Source organism: Bombina bombina, chromosome 1, assembly GCF_027579735.1.
Source record: "Bombina bombina isolate aBomBom1 chromosome 1, aBomBom1.pri, whole genome shotgun sequence".
Classification (NCBI taxonomy): Eukaryota; Metazoa; Chordata; class Amphibia; order Anura; family Bombinatoridae; genus Bombina; species Bombina bombina.
In genome coordinates, this window is record NC_069499.1 from 277,414,034 (window position 1) to 277,432,537 (window position 18,504).

At 40.6% G+C, this 18,504-nt stretch overlaps 1 protein-coding gene across 3 annotated transcripts in view; it reads right to left on the reverse strand.

Annotated features, from left to right (window-relative positions):
• The window catches only part of SLC35F5 (solute carrier family 35 member F5), a 286,304-nt gene extending 268,051 nt beyond the window's left edge, over window positions 1-18,253 (reverse strand). For 2 of the 3 annotated variants that reach the window (XM_053698004.1, XM_053698002.1), the window contains exon 1: window positions 18,155-18,253. The gene's annotated coding sequence lies outside the window, so the exon portion shown is untranslated. The remainder of the gene's footprint in view (window positions 1-18,154) is intronic. The other variant, XM_053698003.1, reaches the window with a different exon arrangement.
• Between the last annotated feature and the right edge of the window lie 251 nt (window positions 18,254-18,504).

Genomic DNA, 18,504 nt, shown 5'->3' on the forward strand with positions numbered 1-18,504 from the left:
AAAAAAAAAAAAAAGGAACAAAAGACAACAAATTTGTCGACATTTCTGGCTACTGAGACCTGTCAAAACAGAAATAAACTTTATAACAATTTATCTTTGTTCAAAAACCCCCCCACCTCCACCTCTGCAACCCCAAACAAACAGGAAGAACATGTTCTAGAATATAAAACATTTACTTAACAGTTAAATACTTATCTGGCCCCTGGTTTAAGTCCTTGCGGGCCCTGAAAGTTCAAAATGAAGCCTTCTGCTTCGGTCATATTATTTTCATGCAAGAATAAAGGGAATACCCCTCTTCTATTCAAACGAGATCTCTGTGGTCATGATGAAGTTCAAGTCTTGCGTTTCTTTTCCGGTATCTTGGACCATTGTCTTTGGCGAGGTCTGCCTTCCAGATTAGTTGGAGCAGTGGTTACTTCCTGTTGTAGCATAGTCGGTAGATCCATCTTCATCTTACGGCAGGCTTCTGGAATCTCCTGGGGATCCTTTATAGAGAGTGTCCTGTTGTCCCACGTTATGTGGAGAGCGAAAGGGAAGCCCCACCGATATGGGACTTGATTCTTCCTTAATAAGGTAGTAAGTGGTCGAAGAGAGCTCCTTCTTTGTAGAGTCCTCAGGCAGAGGTCCTGATAAAACTGAATGACATTCCCCTGGTACTTAAAAGTGGGGTTCTTCCTCGCAGCTGTAAGAATTTCCTCCTTTTCTTGGAAGCGTAACATCTTGATGATCACATCTCTGGGAGGCTCTTCTCTCTTAGGCTTAGGCCGAAGGGCTCTATGTGCCCTCTCCATTTGGAATCTGTCGTCTCCCCCTGAGCCTGTAATACTCAAGAAGAGATTGAGCAAATACGCATTCAACTCCCCAGGGCCTATTGATTCTGGAACTCCTTTTAACCGCAAGTTGGATCTGCGGCTACGATTCTCTAGGTCCTCTAGTTTATCGTATACATCTTCTAATTCTGATTGTTGGGTAGTAACTTGATCTCTTACTGCATTCAGGTCTTCCACCATTGTATCCCCACTTTCTTCCAAGGAGTTCACTCGTGACCCCAGATCAACTATTTCCTGTTTTAATTCTTTTATGCTATTAGTCACAGAGTTCTGTAGGTTTTCCATTTTCTCTAACATTCTTTCAAAGTTTACATTAATGTCCTGCTTGGAGACCAGGTTATCTAAATCTGCTCTGGTGAGAGGCCGTAAATCCTCCATTTTATCTTTAGCTCCTTCTTCCACCTCTCCCTCCTCATCCGATTGTTGCACTGGGGTGTCTGCGGGTTTATCCCCTCTGATAGATTTAAAGAAAAGGTTAGTCGTGGGTTGTTTATTAAGTGACGACGTCTTAGAATTTTTCCTGGCCGCCATCTTTGGAGTTCCTTGTCACAGTATCAGTTGTGATGCTGCGTACAGCAATGCCCTGAGGGTCAGATCAGCTAAAGGCGAGCAAAGTGCCCCAAACCTAACGCTCAGTAATATACAGACAGTCTCTCCTCAGGCACTTGCCCTCATATATTGAACCCCAAGAGGCCTCAGTATCATTAAAATATCGTCATATGTATAAGAGTTCGTATCTGCAGGTCAGAGAGGCATGATGGGATAGAGATGTGCCAGATTTTTCTTATATGAGGGGTGTATCATAGAGAGTGTGCCCCAAAAATAATCTTATGAAGCTTCAGGAGTCATAGTGTTACTGTGGCTTTCCTTGTATACATTGTGGTATCACCATCCCCTCCTATTCAAAGATCACTTCTGACTCTAGGGCTCTGCAGTTTTTTCCCTTAGTCTCAATCAAATGCAGGTATTTAGCTTGTCTCCCTGTATTACATTAACATTGAGTGCAGCTCCATAGTATGCATGTAATATTCTGGATAAGGGAGCACAAGGTTCAGGGCTTGCCAAGATCAAATAATCCCTTTCCCTGCACTTGGTAGCTCTGTACCGTAAATGGGCGTTCTGCTATTAATGGGCTTTTAACTTTACTTTATTGCAGGTCTTTTTACTTTATTGCAGGTATCCCTGCATCGCTTATATAACTGCCCCTGAGCCCTTCAGTGCTCCTAATCTCTATCTCACAGCAGTCCCTTGCTTATCTAGCAGGCGTGAACAGGGCCTCCCTGCATACCTGAAGCTCCGTAGCTTAGGAGCTGCATAAGCCGGTCGCTACCCGTTCCGTTAACTTCTCCCTCTGCTGTCAGCCTCTCAGTCGTGTGCCGCTCCCTGCGATGTTCATCCTGCTAACCCCTCTAAGTATCTCCGGTAAGCTGCGCACTCACTTTGAGAGCCGGGTCAGAAGCAGCTCCACGTGGGTTTTAGAAATGGCGTCTAGCGCGCCACCGCTCCGTTGTAAAGAGCCTTGTAACTGGGTCGCCACTCTCCCCTCTGCTCACTCTTGTCAGCGGATGAGTCCCTTTATCATTGCTGTCCTTTTTAGTGAACTTTCAAATCGCCAACAGCCCTGTCATGCCAAGTAGTCATCTATTCTGCACAGAGCTTATCCTCTAGGCTGCCATTCCTTAGCCCCTCCCCACAGGCATCCCTTGTTTTTGTTTTTAGAGCACCTGATCTCTGAGGCTTTCAATTTATTTGAAGACCGAGTTTCTGAGAGACTGAGGTTAAAAGTGACTCTTTATATTATATTTTAAGAGTGCTCGTGTCTTATAAGATACAAATTTATTAGGTATATCGTAATCTAAATTTGACCTCTCCTAAGCCTATAGAAAATGTGATAAAAATATAAAGAAATCATATACTAACTGTTGTCGAAGTGCACAAATAATTATCTTCGGAGGGTATATTATTATTATTGTTGTTATTTAGGCGTAGAGCGCCAACAGATATTCTTATCTACTCTCTAGTCAGGTTATAGAGTACCTGATTTTTGAGGATTTCAAAGTGATTAAGATTGAGTTTTCTGAGAGACTAAGTGGTTAAAAACGTCTCTCTATGTTATATTGTAAGAGTGTTGGTGTTTTACAAGATATAAAGTTGCTGGGTTTACGGTAACCTAAACTTGACCCCTCTTAAGCCTATAAAAAAATGTGTTAAAAATATTTAGAAATTATATTGAATACAAATATTAACTGTCATTGAAGTGTACAAATAATTACCTTTGGAGGGTAATAGTGAAATAACAAGATTTATTTTTATTAATATTATTATTGGTTAAAGGTATATGATTTCTGAAGGCCCTTAAAACTAAAAGGTCGGTGTACAGCTCAAAAGGTGGTTGTTGGTGGTACAGTGATCCCACCTTTATGCAAATAGTTTCTGCGGCATATGCCCTTCTGACTTCTTCTTATAAGTAAACAGTTTTTCTATAGAAAGTACAGAAGTACGGCCTTCACTAGTGTCTATAGATTCTGTAGGCTCTGTTATATTATGGGGACTGATTCATTGTCTTTTGAGGCTGATATTTAGATACGAGAGAAGATGTGGGTTTTATGCCCTTGAATAGTGCTAATATATAAGGAATTCTAGCATCTTTGGTAGGTCTACCCTCACATTCACAATTTGTTTGATAGGGGGAAAAAAAGGGGAAAAAAGGGAAATAATCTGCACTTCTGCAGAGTACACTTTGATGGTATAATCACTGTTTGTTTTTTTAGCACATACACGCTGACAGTGAGTCAGCATAAATTAATCTTAATTATCTTGCCAAACTATTTAAATTGGCACTTTGTTTCAGCTGACTCTTCTGTGCTTCTGTCTTCCCTCTATTACCATTGAGAGACACTACTAAGTCCATGGACAGATTTGGCAGCTTAAACAAACTAAGATCACCAATAATGCCCCCCAAACAAAAGCATAAAAAAGTAGTACGTAATAGTTTAGAGCTAACTACAGATGGCTCTATCGAATCCAATCTTCAATCCACTCTCCATATTGATACAAACAGCCTAGTTAAACAAATATCAGATTTTTTTTTGCCCCAGTTTGAGGGTATTAAAAAAGAAATAGCTATGCTCTCAACCGAGGTTAAACAGTTTGGAACAAGGATTGCTAAAGTAGAGGGCAGGCTGAAGAAGAGGGCAGAGTTTCAGATTTAGAGGACACCTATAATATACAGCAAGAGACTATTAAAGAACAGGAAGAAAAACTCCAGAGTCTCCAGAAAAGGATAGATGATTTGGAAGACAGATTGCATAGGAATAATCTTAAAATTATTGGACTCCCAGAATCTCCAGAATATAATGATCTACTTCATTTTACCTCATTTACACTGCCACAGGTCCTAGGCCTGTCAATAGATAAGACACCTATTCTCATAGAAAGAGCCCATAGATTAGTGATGTTGCGAATAGTTCGCCGGCGAATAGTTCCCGACGAACATAGCTTGTTCGCGTTCGCCGCAGCGGGCGAACATATGCAATGTTCGATCCGCCCCCTATTCGTCATCATTGAGTAAAACTTTGACCCTGTACCTCACAGTCAGCAGACACATTCCAGCCAATCAGCAGCAGACCCTCCCTCCCAGACCCTCCTACCTCCTGGACAGCATCCATTTTAGATTCATTCGGAAGCTGCATTCTTAGTGACAGGAGGGACAGTGTAGCTGCTGCTGATTTAATAGGGAAATTGATAGCTAGGCTAGTGTATTCAGTGTCCACTACAGTCTTGAAGGACTCATCTGATCTCTCATAGAAAGAGCCCATAGATTAGTGATGTTGCGAATAGTTCGCCGGCGAATAGTTCCCGACGAACATAGCTTGTTCGCGTTCGCCGCAGCGGGCGAACATATGCAATGTTCGATCCGCCCCCTATTCGTCATCATTGAGTAAAACTTTGACCCTGTACCTCACAGTCAGCAGACACATTCCAGCCAATCAGCAGCAGACCCTCCCTCCCAGACCCTCCTACCTCCTGGACAGCATCCATTTTAGATTCATTCGGAAGCTGCATTCTTAGTGACAGGAGGGACAGTGTAGCTGCTGCTGATTTAATAGGGAAATTGATAGCTAGGCTAGTGTATTCAGTGTCCACTACAGTCTTGAAGGACTCATCTGATCTCTGCTGTAAGGACAGCACCCCAAAAAGCCCTTTTTAGGGCTAGAACATCAGTCTGCTTTTTTTTTTCCCCCTCTGTAATCTAATTGCAGTTGCCTGCCTGCCAGCGTGTGTGTCAGGCTCCCAGCGTATACTGTGCCCACTTGCCCAGTGCCACCACTCATATCTGGTGTAACAGTAGTGTACATTTAAAAAAAAAAAACACTTTTTTGACTGTGTTAAATAATAGCAGTCAGTTTCCTTCACACGTGTGCATTTCAGTGCCTGCCAGGGCACAGTGTCACCCCAGTGCAACTCATATCTGGTGTAACAGTAGTGTACATTTAAAAAAAAAATACAATTTTGACTGTAATAGATTGAATAGCAGTTAGTTGTCTGCAAGCGTGTGTGTCAGGCCTACAGCATCTACTCTGCCAACTTCTGCCAGTGCACAGTGCCACTCATATCTGTTGTCACAGTAGCTTGCACGCATAGTACCACTAATCGAAAAAAAAATGACAGGCAGAGGCAGGCCACCCAGCAGGGGCCATCGTGGTCGTGCTGCTCTGATTCCCTTTGGCCCTAGAATAATGCCCAGTGTTCAGAGGCCACGTACCCCGAACTCGAACAGTTCTGAGGACATAGTTGACTGGCTAACACAGAACACCCAATCTTCTACAGCTTCCGCTCGGAACCTTGACGCACCATCCTCCTCCAGCTTAGTTTCGGGCACCTCTCAAGTTACCACTCGCCCGCCTGCCGCCACCACCAACACTAGCACCACAGCCGCTTCACTTGATCTGTCAGAGGAGTTATTTACACATCAGTTGGAAGAAATGAGTGATAGTGATGAGCAACCATTATTGCCAGAGGATGTAGATAACAGGGATATGTCTCAGTCAGGCAGCATTACACACATGGACGTACGGTGTGATGATGATGATGATGATGTTGTACCCGCTGCTGCTTCCTTTGCTGAGTTGTCAGATACAAGTGAAGCGGTTGAAGATGACGATGCGTCCGTGGATGTCACGTGGGTGCCCGCTAGAAGAGAAGAAGAACAGGGGGAAAGTTCAGATGGGGAGACAGAGAGGAGGAGGAGACGAGTTGGAAGCAGGGGGAGGTCGTCGCAAGGAGCTAGTGGCACAGTCAGACAGCATGCATCGGCACCCGGGGTCAGCCAGACAGCACGCCAATCAACGCATGCTGTTGCCACCACCAGAATGCTGTCATTGCAGAGCTCAGCAGTGTGGCATTTTTTTGTGTGTCTGCCTCTGACAACAGCGATGCCATCTGCAACCTGTGCCAAAAGAAACTGAGTCGTGGGAAGTCGAACACCCACCTAGGTACAACTGCTTTGCGAAGGCACAAGATCGCACATCACAAACGCCTATGGGATCAACACATGAGTACAAGCAGCACACAAACTCAAAGCCGCCATCCTCCTCCTGGTCCAGCATCTTCAGCCACGTCAACCACTGCTGTCCTCCTTGCCCCCTCTCAACCATCCGCCACTCCGTCTCTCTTCCGGAGCAGTTCCTGCTCATCTGCCCACAGTCAGGTGTCTGTCAAGGACATGATTGAGCGTAAGAAGCCAATGTCACAAAGTCTCCCCCTTGCCCGGCATATGACAGCTGGCTTGCCTGAACTCTTAGCCCGCCAGCTTTTACCATACAAGCTGGTGGAGTCTGAGGCGTTCAAAAAATTTGTACCTATTGGGACACCGCAGTGGAAGGTACCCGGCCGAAATTTCTTTGCACAAAAGGCAATCCCCAACCTGTACTCGATTGTGCAAAAGGAAGTAATGGCATGTCTGGCACACAGTGTTGGGGCAAGGGTCCATCTGACCACTGATACCTGGTCTGCAAAGCATGGTCAGGGCAGGTATATCACCTACACTGCGCATTGGGTAAACCTGCTGACGACTGCCAAGCATGGAATGCGTGGCTCTGCAGAGGAGTTGGTGACACCGCCACGACTTGCAGGCAGGCCTGCTGCCACCTCCTCTACTCCTCCTACTCCATCCTCTTCCATAACCTCCTCGGCTGAGTCCTCTTCTGCTGCTGCGTCTTGCTCCACATCAACGGCACCCCCCAGCTCCCCAGGTATTATTCCACATCCCGGATACGGCAGTGTCACGCCATCTTGGGGTTGACTTGCCTGAAAGCAGAGAGTCACACCGGACCAGCACTCCTGTCCGCCCTGAACGCACAGGTGGATCAGTGGCTGACTCCGCACCAACTGGAGATCGGCAAAGTGGTTTGTGACAACGGAAGAAATTTGGTGGCGGCATTGAATTTGGGCAAGTTGACACATGTGCCGTGCATGGCACATGTGTGTAATCTGATTGTACAACGCTTTGTGCATAAGTACCCAGGCTTACAGGACATCCCGAAGCAGGCCAGGAAGGTGTGTGGCCATTTCAGGCGTTCCTACACGGCCATGGCGCACTTTTCAGATATCCAGCGGCGAAACAACATGCCAGTGAGGCGCTTGATTTGCGACAGCCTGACACGTTGGAATTCAACACTCCTAATGTTCGACCGCCTGCTCCAACAAGAAAAAGCCGTTAACGAGTATTTGTATGACCGGGGTGCTAGGACAGCCTCTGCGGAGCTGGGAATTTTTTTGCCACGTTACTGGACGCTCATGCGCAATGCCTGTAGGCTCATGCGTCCTTTTGAGGAGGTGACAAACCTAGTCAGTCGCACCGTAGGCACCATCAGCGACATCATACCATTTGTTTTCTTCCTGGAACGTGCCCTGTGAAGAGTGCTGGATCAGGCCGTAGATGAGCGTGAAGAGGAAGAGTTGTGGTCACCATCACCACCAGAAACAGCCTTATCAGCATTCCTTGCAGGACCTGCAGCAACGCTGGAAGAGGATTGTGAGGAGTCAGAGGAGGAATGTGGCTTTGAGGAGGAGGAGGAAGACCAACCACAACAGGCATCCCAGGGTGCTCGTTGTCACCTATCTGGTACCCGTTGTGTTGTACGTGGCTGGGGGGAAGAAGATACCTTCAGTGAGATCACTGAGGACGAAGAACAGGACATGAGTAGCTCGGCATCCAACCTTGTGCAAATGGGGTCTTTCATGCTGTCGTGCCTGTTGAGGGACCCTCGTATAAAAAGGCTGAAGGAGAACGACCTGTACTGGGTGTCCACGCTACTAGACCCCCGGTATAAGCATAAAGTGCCTGAAATGTTACCAAATTACCGCAAGTCGGAAAGGATGCAGCAGTTCCAAAATAAATTTAAAAAGTATGCTTTATACAGCGTATAAGGGTGATGTCACAGCACAACGGGAATCTAACAGGGGAAGAGGTGAAAGTAATCCTCCTCCTCCCACCACCACGCCGTCAAGGACAGGACGCTTTACAGACGTGTTGTTGATGGAGGACATGCAGAGCTTTTTAAGTCCTACGCATCACCACAGCCCTTCGGGGTCCACCCTCAGAGAACTTGACCGACAGGTAGCAGACTACCTCGCCTTAACTGCAGATATCGACACTCTGAGGAGCGATGAACCCCTTGACTACTGGGTGTGCAGGCTTGACCTGTGGCCTGAGCTATCCCAATTTGCGATAGAACTTCTGGCCTGCCCCGCTTCAAGTGTCCTGTCAGAAAGGACCTTCAGTGCAGCAGGAGGTATTGTCACTGAGAAGAGAAGTCGCCTAGGTCAAAAAAGTCTAGATTACCTCACCTTTATTAAGATGAATAAGGGATGGATCCCGAAGGGACTGACAGTGGGCGATACATTCAACTAAAAAAGGCCTGATGAGATGAGCTGCCTTGGGCTAAAAATGGTCCACACGCTGCTGTATTTTATCTCTGAATGCCGGATGACTTGTGTGACTTATCCGCCACCAACTAGGGTTCAAGCCGCAATGTTTTAGGGCACTTTCTGCCTGGGAAACAAACATCAATTTTTCTGGCCGATGCTACAGCAGCGGCTGCAACAATACCTAATTTTTCAGTCATGTGTACATGCCTAATTTTTCTGGCCTCTGGTGCTGCACTGTGGCTTCAAAAACCAAACCAAAAAAAGGCACATAACAGGGATTAAACTGATAGGAATAGTACTACTTAACACACCACTCCTATCTGGTGGCACATTAGCTTGCACGCACAGTGCCCCAAATATGAAGAAGGAGGTCCGACCAAGCATCTTTTTCCATCTCCCGGTTCCTAAAATCGATGCCATATACACGTCCCCTGAGAGGGGACGTAACAGGTATTAAACTGATAAGAATAGTACTACTTAACACACCACTCCTATCTGGTGGCACATTAGATTGCACACGCAGTGCCCCAAATTTGAAGTAGGAGGACCGACCAAGCATCTTTTTCCATCTCCCGGTTCCTAAAATCGATGCCATATACACGTTCCCTGATAGGGGACGTAACAGGGATTAAACTGATAGGAATAGTACTACTTAACACACCTTATAATAACGCAGAGAGAGGCAACGCAGAGAGAGGAGTCTGAAGAAGAGGAGTCAGAGGAGGAAGGTGGCTTTGAGGAGGTGGAAGACCAAACACAGCAGGCGTCCCAGGGGGCTTGTTGTCACCTTTCGGGGACCCTTGGTGTTGTACGTGGCTGGGTGGAGGAAGAGACCTTCAATGACATCAGTGTAGACAAGGAACGGGACATGGCTAGCTTGGTATCCAACCTTGTGCAAATGAGGAGTTTGCGGTTGTTTGCGGTGCGTTAAACGGGGAGTTTGGTCTGTCACTGTGAAGCGGGCGTAACCCTTACACTACCTGATCGATACAACATCATAACTGATGTTTTAAAGCACGTTATTCCAAACAATTTAGGAATGTTAGGTGATTTATGCCCTTTATGGATTAAAACCAGACTCTTCATTAACTATGTAATTTTCCATGGGAGTATTGCCATGGATCCCCCTCCAGCATGCCACAGTCCAGGTGTTAGTCCCCTTGAAACAACTTTTCCATCACTATTGTGGCCAGAAAGAGTCCCTGTGGGTTTTAAAATTTGCCTGCCTATTGAAGGCTATGGCGGTTCGCACGTTCGCGAACAGTTGTGGAAGTTCGCGTTTGCCGTTAGCTAACCCAAATTTTTATGTTCGCGACATCACTAATTAGGATCCATTAGAACTCAGAGTGACACAGTTAATCATAAAAGACCAATAATATTTAAATTTTTGAACTTCCAGGATAAAGTGAAAATTCTTAGTATGTATCTCAAAACAAATCTTTTTTTAATTAATGGTCACTGTATATTGATTTTTCAAGATTATTCAGCAGAAACATTAAATAAGAGGAAGGAGATAGCTCCGTATTGTACCCAACTCTTAAATCGTGTGATACAAGTTTCTTTAATATATCCTGCAAAGTTAAAGATATGGTATGACTCTAGACTGATAATTATACAAAAACCACAAGAAGCTAGAGATTTTCTGTCAAGCTTGGATAATAAATTGTCCACTGTCTAATAATAATGGCTGTCAAAATGAAAGTAAAAAAAAATAGCATGAAACAGAGACGGAGAAATAAGATTTTTTTATATACTTATTTTATTTAAGATAAAAAGGATAGAAGGTATGGTTGGTTCTTTTAGTGTTGTGTTGTTGTTTGTTCTCTCCCCTTGCCTCCCTTGCTCCTCCTCCTAACCTAAGAGATGAAGGACTCCATTAATATTATTTCGTGGAATGTAGGGGGGTCACCTCTCCAGTCAAAAGAAAAAGAGTGGTGAATCATATAAAGTGGTGCTGCTCAGATATAGCTATGATCCAGGACACTCATCTTAATTCAGCTGGATTGGGGGAGGTGATTGTTACCCCTGCATGTGCAAGGAAAAGAGGAGTTGTCTGTCTTTTTAGTAAAAATTTAGACTACCAAATTCTTTCGAAAGATATTGATAAGAACGGTAGATTTGTAATATTGGAGGTTTTAATTCAAGATATACGCTTTGTTCTCTGCAACATATATGCTCCAAATATACTGCAGTTAGATTTTTGGTATATACTGTATTTAAAATTGTTACAACATGTAAATGCCAATCTCATACTAGCTGGAGATTTTAATCTATCTCCACAACCTAGTTTAGATAGATTGAAAAAAAAACAACAACAAAAAAAAACAACTCTATCTCAACAGATATAACAGAGAAGCAAAATTTTATAAAAAAATAAAATACATTTATAGATATCTGGCACCTTAAAAATCCAGACTCTAGATTTTAAACTTGTGAATCTAAATCCCATCTTACATTTTCAAGGATTAATATGTTTCTGACTGGGGACTCTATATCATGTTTTGAGACTAAGACTGATATTAAAGAAGTGTTGCTTTCGGACCACGCAGTTATTACTATGTCAATTAAAATTAAGAATGCTCATGTAAGACATGTTGGGAAAAAAATCTTCTTAATGACACTAGATTTAGGAATTGGCTAATTAAAAAATGGACGGAGTTTAAACATTTTAACCATGATTACTTATCTAAAATAGAGATATTCTGGGATACTGCTAAAGCAATCCTCAGAGGAGAAATAAAAGCTTATTTAGTGAAAAAAAAAGAGAGCCAATGTAAGGCAAGAGAACTCCAACTAGCCAACCAACTTAGAAATAAATATGTAACATACATAGAAAACCAGAATAAGCTAAATTGGGAGGCATATCAAAAAGCAAAAATTGAAAGAGAAACTTTTTTGAATCTACAGTTGGTCCAAACAGAGATTAAAAATAAAGCTATCTTTAACAAATATGGCCCTAAGTCTGCAAAATTATTGGTTAATTTAGTAAAAGGAGAAAGAAAAAGAATATTGCTGTAATTAAAGTAGATAATATTCGCCTGTCGAACTGGAAAGATATACAAAATAAATGTTTTCAATAGTATCAGAAGATATATGCTAAGGATCCTATATCTGAGGTTAATAAAGAACATTTTTTAGGAAATCTAAATCTCCTAAAGATATCAGCGGATCATCTACTTGAATTAAATAAAGAAATACAAGGCAAAATCTTGCAGGTGATTAAGAGCTCTGCTAATCTTAAAGCACCAGGTCCAGACCAGATTCCATCTGAGTTTTATAAGATCCTAGCCGAGCAAGTCACACCAATTCTTTAAACAAATATTACAGGTCCAATGAAATAACATCTAATACTTTTACTTTATCTAACGTTGTTTTGATATTAAAAAAAAATAAGGACCCTGAATTGATGGAATCATATCGCCCAATCTCATTACTTAATTGCGACTATAAGTTACTTGCCTCAATTATAGCTAATCGCCTTAAAGTCTTGGGCCATCTTATTCATCCAGATCAAACTGGTTTTATGCAGGGGAGAACATCATTGAAGAATATTAGAACAGTATTAACATTAACAGAACATTACTGGACTAAATTGTATACACAGAATCCCAAAAAAAAACAAATTAGCAGATTTTGCCTAGATCACACTGGATGCTGAAAAGGCGTTTGATTCAATCTCATGGGATCACTTATTCTCTTGAGAGATTCGGGTTGACTGGATATTTCTCCAACTTTATTAAATTAGTATAAAAAAACCTGCTTCTTCCATTGTTGTTAATGGTAGTACTTCACCACCTATCTTACTTCAGAAGGGAACAAGGCAAGGATGCTCATTATCCCCACTCTTATTCAACATCTCTCTAGAGCCCCTGGCAGTATTATGCAGATATAGGCTAGAGGGTGTTTCGATTGGGGACAAAAAGTTTGTATTATCTCTTTATGCTGTTGATATTCTATTATATATGAGGAATACAAAAGAATCAATACCAAAGATATTTTAAGGATTTATAGCTACTTCTCAGGGTATAAGGTCAATGCAAATAAATCAGAAATGTTCTGAATTATCAAGCATAAAGATAGTTTAATAGAAAATCCATTTTCTCTTGCCATAGAAAAGATTAAATATCTTGGCATAACGCTCTCCAAAAACCCTAATCAATGGTACTATTTAAATTATCCACAGATATGTGCTAAAAATTACAGTTTACTATGGGATTGGTTGAGACTCCCTCTATCTCTCTCTGCAAAAATAAGTCTGATTGAAATAATTATATTCCCTAAGATATTTTTCTTTATACAGAATCTACCGCTCTTTATCTGCAACAAAGATATAAGAATGTTCTATTCTCATTGCGCCAGATTTTTCTGGGGCAAAGGGAAACCACGTATCCCTACTTGTAGGCTCTCCCGAGCTAAGGAGGATGGTGGAATGGCGGTTCCAGATATTAAAATATAGAATTGGACTAGCCTGGCGAAGGTCGCGATGGACTGGCTACTTGGCTCTGACTATATATCTAGTAAATTTCCAAAGAAGGAACAGCACCACAACGACTGTAGTTCAAAGTAGTTTTATTGGGACATCAACAGATACACAGCACGACGTTTCGGTCAAAAGACCTTAATCATGTCAAAAGACCTTATAAAAATAAGACCTAACAACCACACCTATATACCCAACTGGGGAGGAGACTATTACCTGTTACAGGTGTACATTAATCATTATTAGCAATCAGATTCAAACATTCAAAAATTCACAGCTCTATCTAGTGGTGAGAAAAGGCCATCACTTCTAATAGTCAGAGACCTAGAAGAATACAAATAAATTATTTGTAACACAATGCTTAGCATTTAGTTTTATACACATTATCACAAACTATTTACATAATAAGTACAAATTTAGGAAAATATTTAGGCATAAATCACAAGGTAACACTCCAGTCTATTTCTTTGTTCATACCCAGTGGAGCCAGAGATTGCAAAGTGTAGATCCAAAATGTTTCTCTACACTTTAACATTCTCTGTCTATCACCCACCCTCCTAGGTTTTTTAATTTGTTCAATTATTTGATATCCAAGTTGGGATATATTGTGTCCTGCTTGTAAGAAGTGGTTAGAGACAGGAGCATCCCTATTGCCACAACGTATATTGGATTTATGTTCATTGATCCTGTCTCTAACCCTTCTGGTAGATTCTCCAATATAAATTTTCGAACAAGGACACTTAATGAGGTATATAATGTACTCAGAATTACAAGTAAAAAAAACTGGGATTTTATACTTTCTCCCAGTAAGGGGATGTACAAAGTGATCTCCTTTTATGATGTTGCTACAATTGCAGCATCCCAAACAGGGAAAACAGCCCACTTTAGGGGTAGACAAAAAAGTTTGAAAATTTTTCTTCTTCGACCCTACATCAGCTTTAATAAGAACATCTTTTATGTTCTTACACCGCCGGTAGGCGGGCATGGGTACATCCTGAAATTCAACAATATTAGGGTTTAAATCCCTTATTATAGACCAGTGTTTCCTAATGATCTTAGTTATTTTATCACTCAAAGGGTTAAACTGAGATACAAAAATCATTTGCTTGTCCTTATCCTTATCTTTCCTCTTTTTATTACTATAGTCACCCTTTAAGATAGACGTCCTAGACACATTCCCAATCTCTCTAATCTGTTGTTCAACTAGTGGCTTTGGATAACCTCTTTGTAAGAAGAGGTTACCCATTTCCTTTAATCTGGTCTGTGCCAAGACCTCATCAGACACAATCTTTTTTACCCTGAGCAGTTGACTTTTAGGGAGGCTATTGATCAAAGGAGGATAGTGAGCACTCTCGTATTTTAACAGACTGTTTCTGTCACTATCTTTCCTATACAAGTCAACTAGCAATTTCCCATCTTTTTTATACACAGTTGTGTCAAGGAAATCTATTGATTTCTACTACTACTACTCACTAGTTTTAATTTAATGCGTCTGGTAGAGATATTTAGGTCAGCTACAAATCTAAGTAAGGAGTCCATGTCGCCCCCCCCCATATGCCAAATATGTCGTCTATATATCTAAACCAGCATATCCCATGTTGTAGGAATGCTCTGTGGGTATACACAAACCTCTCCTCATAGATATTCATGAAAACATTGGCATATGTGGGGGCGACATTGGACCCCATTGCAGTACCTTGGCATTGGATGTAAAATGAATCCTGAAAGAGGAAAATATTGCAGTAGAGGACCATTTGTAACAATTCCAGGATAAATTCACACCGAAAATCAGTAAAACTATTGCTAGTGAAAATAGCTTGTCTCATAGCTCCTAGAAATTTTCCTAAATTTGTACTTACAATGTAAATAGTTTGTGATAATGTGTATAAAACTAAATGCTAAGCATTGTGTTACAAATAATTTATTTGTATTCTTCTAGGTCTCTGAGTATTAGACGTGATGGCCTTTTCTCACCACTAGATGGAGCTGTGAATTTTTGAATGTTTGCATCTGATTGCTAATAATGATTAATGTACACCTGTAACAGGTAATAGTCTCCTCCCCAGTTGGGTATATAGGTGTGGTTGTTAGGCCTTGTTTTTATCTCACATGATTAAGGTCTTTTGACCGAAACATTGTGCTGTGTATCTGTTGATGTCCCAATAAAACTACTTTGAACTACAGTCGTTGTGGTGCTGTTCCTTCTTTGGAAATTTACTGGATTTGAGGTTTGGGCAGAACCTGGGAATCGTGCACCTTTACCTTTGCAGTACTTATGCTGTGCCTCTCCTGTGGTAATCTGACTATATATCTAACTATGTAGTTGAAGAGAATGTGTCTTTCCCCTATTCTCTCAGAGCCCTATTACACATCCCAAAAATATACTATACTTAACATAGTCAAGGCATGGAACAGGGTATGTAAGAGCCTGGAAATAGATAATTATGTTTCTATATTTTTGCCACTTCAAGGACACCCCGAATTTGAGCCTGGACTAGATTCTAGGATCTTCAAAAAAATGGTCTCAAAAAGGTCTTAATTTGTTTAGCCAATTCAAAGATGAAACTACAAATTCCATTAAACTTTTTGAACACTTGGTCCAAAAATTTGGATTAAATAATAAAGATTTCTTTGCTTGCTTACAAGTGAGACACTTTATAGCAACAAGGTTCTTGGATAAAGAGAATTGGATACTTGGAGATCTGGATACAGTAATTAAAATATATCAGGCAGATCTGCACTCTGCTTCCTTTCTCTATAAAGTCTGTATTTTAAAAGCAGGGCAAAAAAGATTTAAAAAAAAACCTCTATACTAAATGGGCAGTTGACATTAAAAACCTTCATTTTGATGACTTTCAAAATTGCTTTTCTAGAATAAACCAATTCACCTCATCAATAACGTGGAAGGAAGCACATTTAAAATGATTAAATAGATCTTATATTACACCTTCTATGAGATACAAATGGAAAGCTAATAATCTATTCTGCTGTACTAGATGTAACTAACAGGAAACAGATTTAGTACATTGTTTTTGGCAGTGTCCAAAGATTCAAAAACTGTGGGTTCGAATCATATTTTGATTGAATAGATTTTTAACTTCTAATTTCACATTTAATAAATATTATCTTTCTTTGTAACAACTTAGATATTCAAAATATAGATCTAGTTAATACAGCTATCTTTATTACCAGACAACTGATTCTCAAAACTTGGAAGGACAAGAATGAGAACAAAGTCAAAAATTGTATGACTAAGTGGGATAAGGTGATTATGTCTTTTCCAATGGAATTTCAACTCAAAATCCTTTATCCTTTGAGACACTCTACTTACTTTATCTTAGAGACTCTTGCAAATTCTTGGTATCCACTAGAGTGGAAAACGTTGTTGTAAGGAATAGAATAGCTAAATGCTAATGATGAAGGGAGAGGGGGACAGGGATTTTGTCTTTTTTTTTATTATTATTTGGGGAAGAGAAAATGGGGAAACAACAATCCAACAAATGGGTACACGTAAAATATTGATTTTGGACATTATGGGTATCTAATCCTTGAATTTGTAATTAGATAGTTGGATGTTGTGTTTATCCTATGTGATACCCTGTCTTACTTGTCAATTTTCTTTTGTATTGTACTCAGATGATGATAATTTACTTTTGTGATTTGTATTAATGTACCTTTTTGTTGGTCAATAAATATAAATTAAAAAAAAAAAAGAATGGTTACTATGCACCATGCTATTGTTTTTTTCCTGTCTGTGCCTGCAGCTGTCTTTAGAATTATTCTCTTATTTTCACCCCTAACAATTATCAGTTAGAGAAGCTCTCTATTATGTGAGCTAAACGGAATTGCAAGGTAGAACTGTCAAAAAGCCAGATATGTGAACGTGCACTGCTCCCAACACACGATACAACAATACCCTTGCTAAAAGATGGTGGTGTTCAATATAAAATGCAGAGCTTTACAAGCTGGATTCTGTAATAAGTTATAATCAGAGAATAGATTTAAAGAGGGCTGCAGTTACAGGAGAAAATGCAATAGTAAGGTGAGTGGTAACCCTGCTACTGTAGTTGTACCCAGCAGTTTAATATCCTTTTAAAGGGACATAATGATCATACGTGTATTGAATTTCTGAATAAAAATATTTTTGCAGTATACTAGTATGAGCAAACATGCTTCTAGTAAAATCTATTTACATATGATGTGGATACCCTGTACATCCCCATTCAAATTCTGCACCTGCTCAGTAATAACACAACTTGCATTATACAAGCCACCTTGTCTCACTGAACAGGTGTGGTGTTTGAATGATGGCACATGCACAGTAGTATGCAGCTAGCTTTTACTAGAAGCATTTTTACTGATAAAAGCAAAACGGCATTGACTATTATGTCTCTTTAACATATACTTACCAACATTAGGACAAATGCATTACTAGTATCTATATATATATATATATATATATATATATATATATATATATATATATATATATAATATAAAAGTAAACAAAAACAACACAAACAATTGCTAATGCACACTGAGAAAGTGTTAAATACACAATAATAGTAACTAAGTAAACAAAATTGCTAACAGTATACATGTGTATGACACATAAGTATAAGCACACACATAGAAAAGTATTAAAATATACACTTTGAAGTAAAAAGAAGCACACATACAACATTAGTAACACACAGAAATGCTGCCACAAAACATATATGAACTACAGCACATACAGTAACACACACATTATGACTGACATAAACTAAGTGTAAACAAACAGTATCACACACATAGTAACGATTAGTGACACTAAGGTACATCATCACGAGCACGCACATAGAGGAAAATAAACGTTAACATTCTTCTAATGACCGAGCACCACTTGATATAAATATTACAATACACATACATTATATTTCCAGTTGCCAGCTGTATCTCGGATTTCCCAGCATGCTCTGTGTCCCGGAAGCCTATGTGTATAGACTAACAGCCTGAGTGACGTCTGCGCGATAGAGGAAGAGGAAGTTAATATTTAATTTGCACCGATCTAATATAAATTCTGCGTTACATTCTCAACAGACACTAGACAGCATTATTGTCTTTAACGTTTAGATGTAGTGTGCAGATAACGCTTAGGAACCATGCCGCATACTAACATACGTTGTGACTCTGATGTAATCAGCTCCCTTGCCAGACATTAGTTCTTAATGCTTTTTGCTGAGACGTGCAAACTGTAAACAAAAATGCGCAGCCCATGAC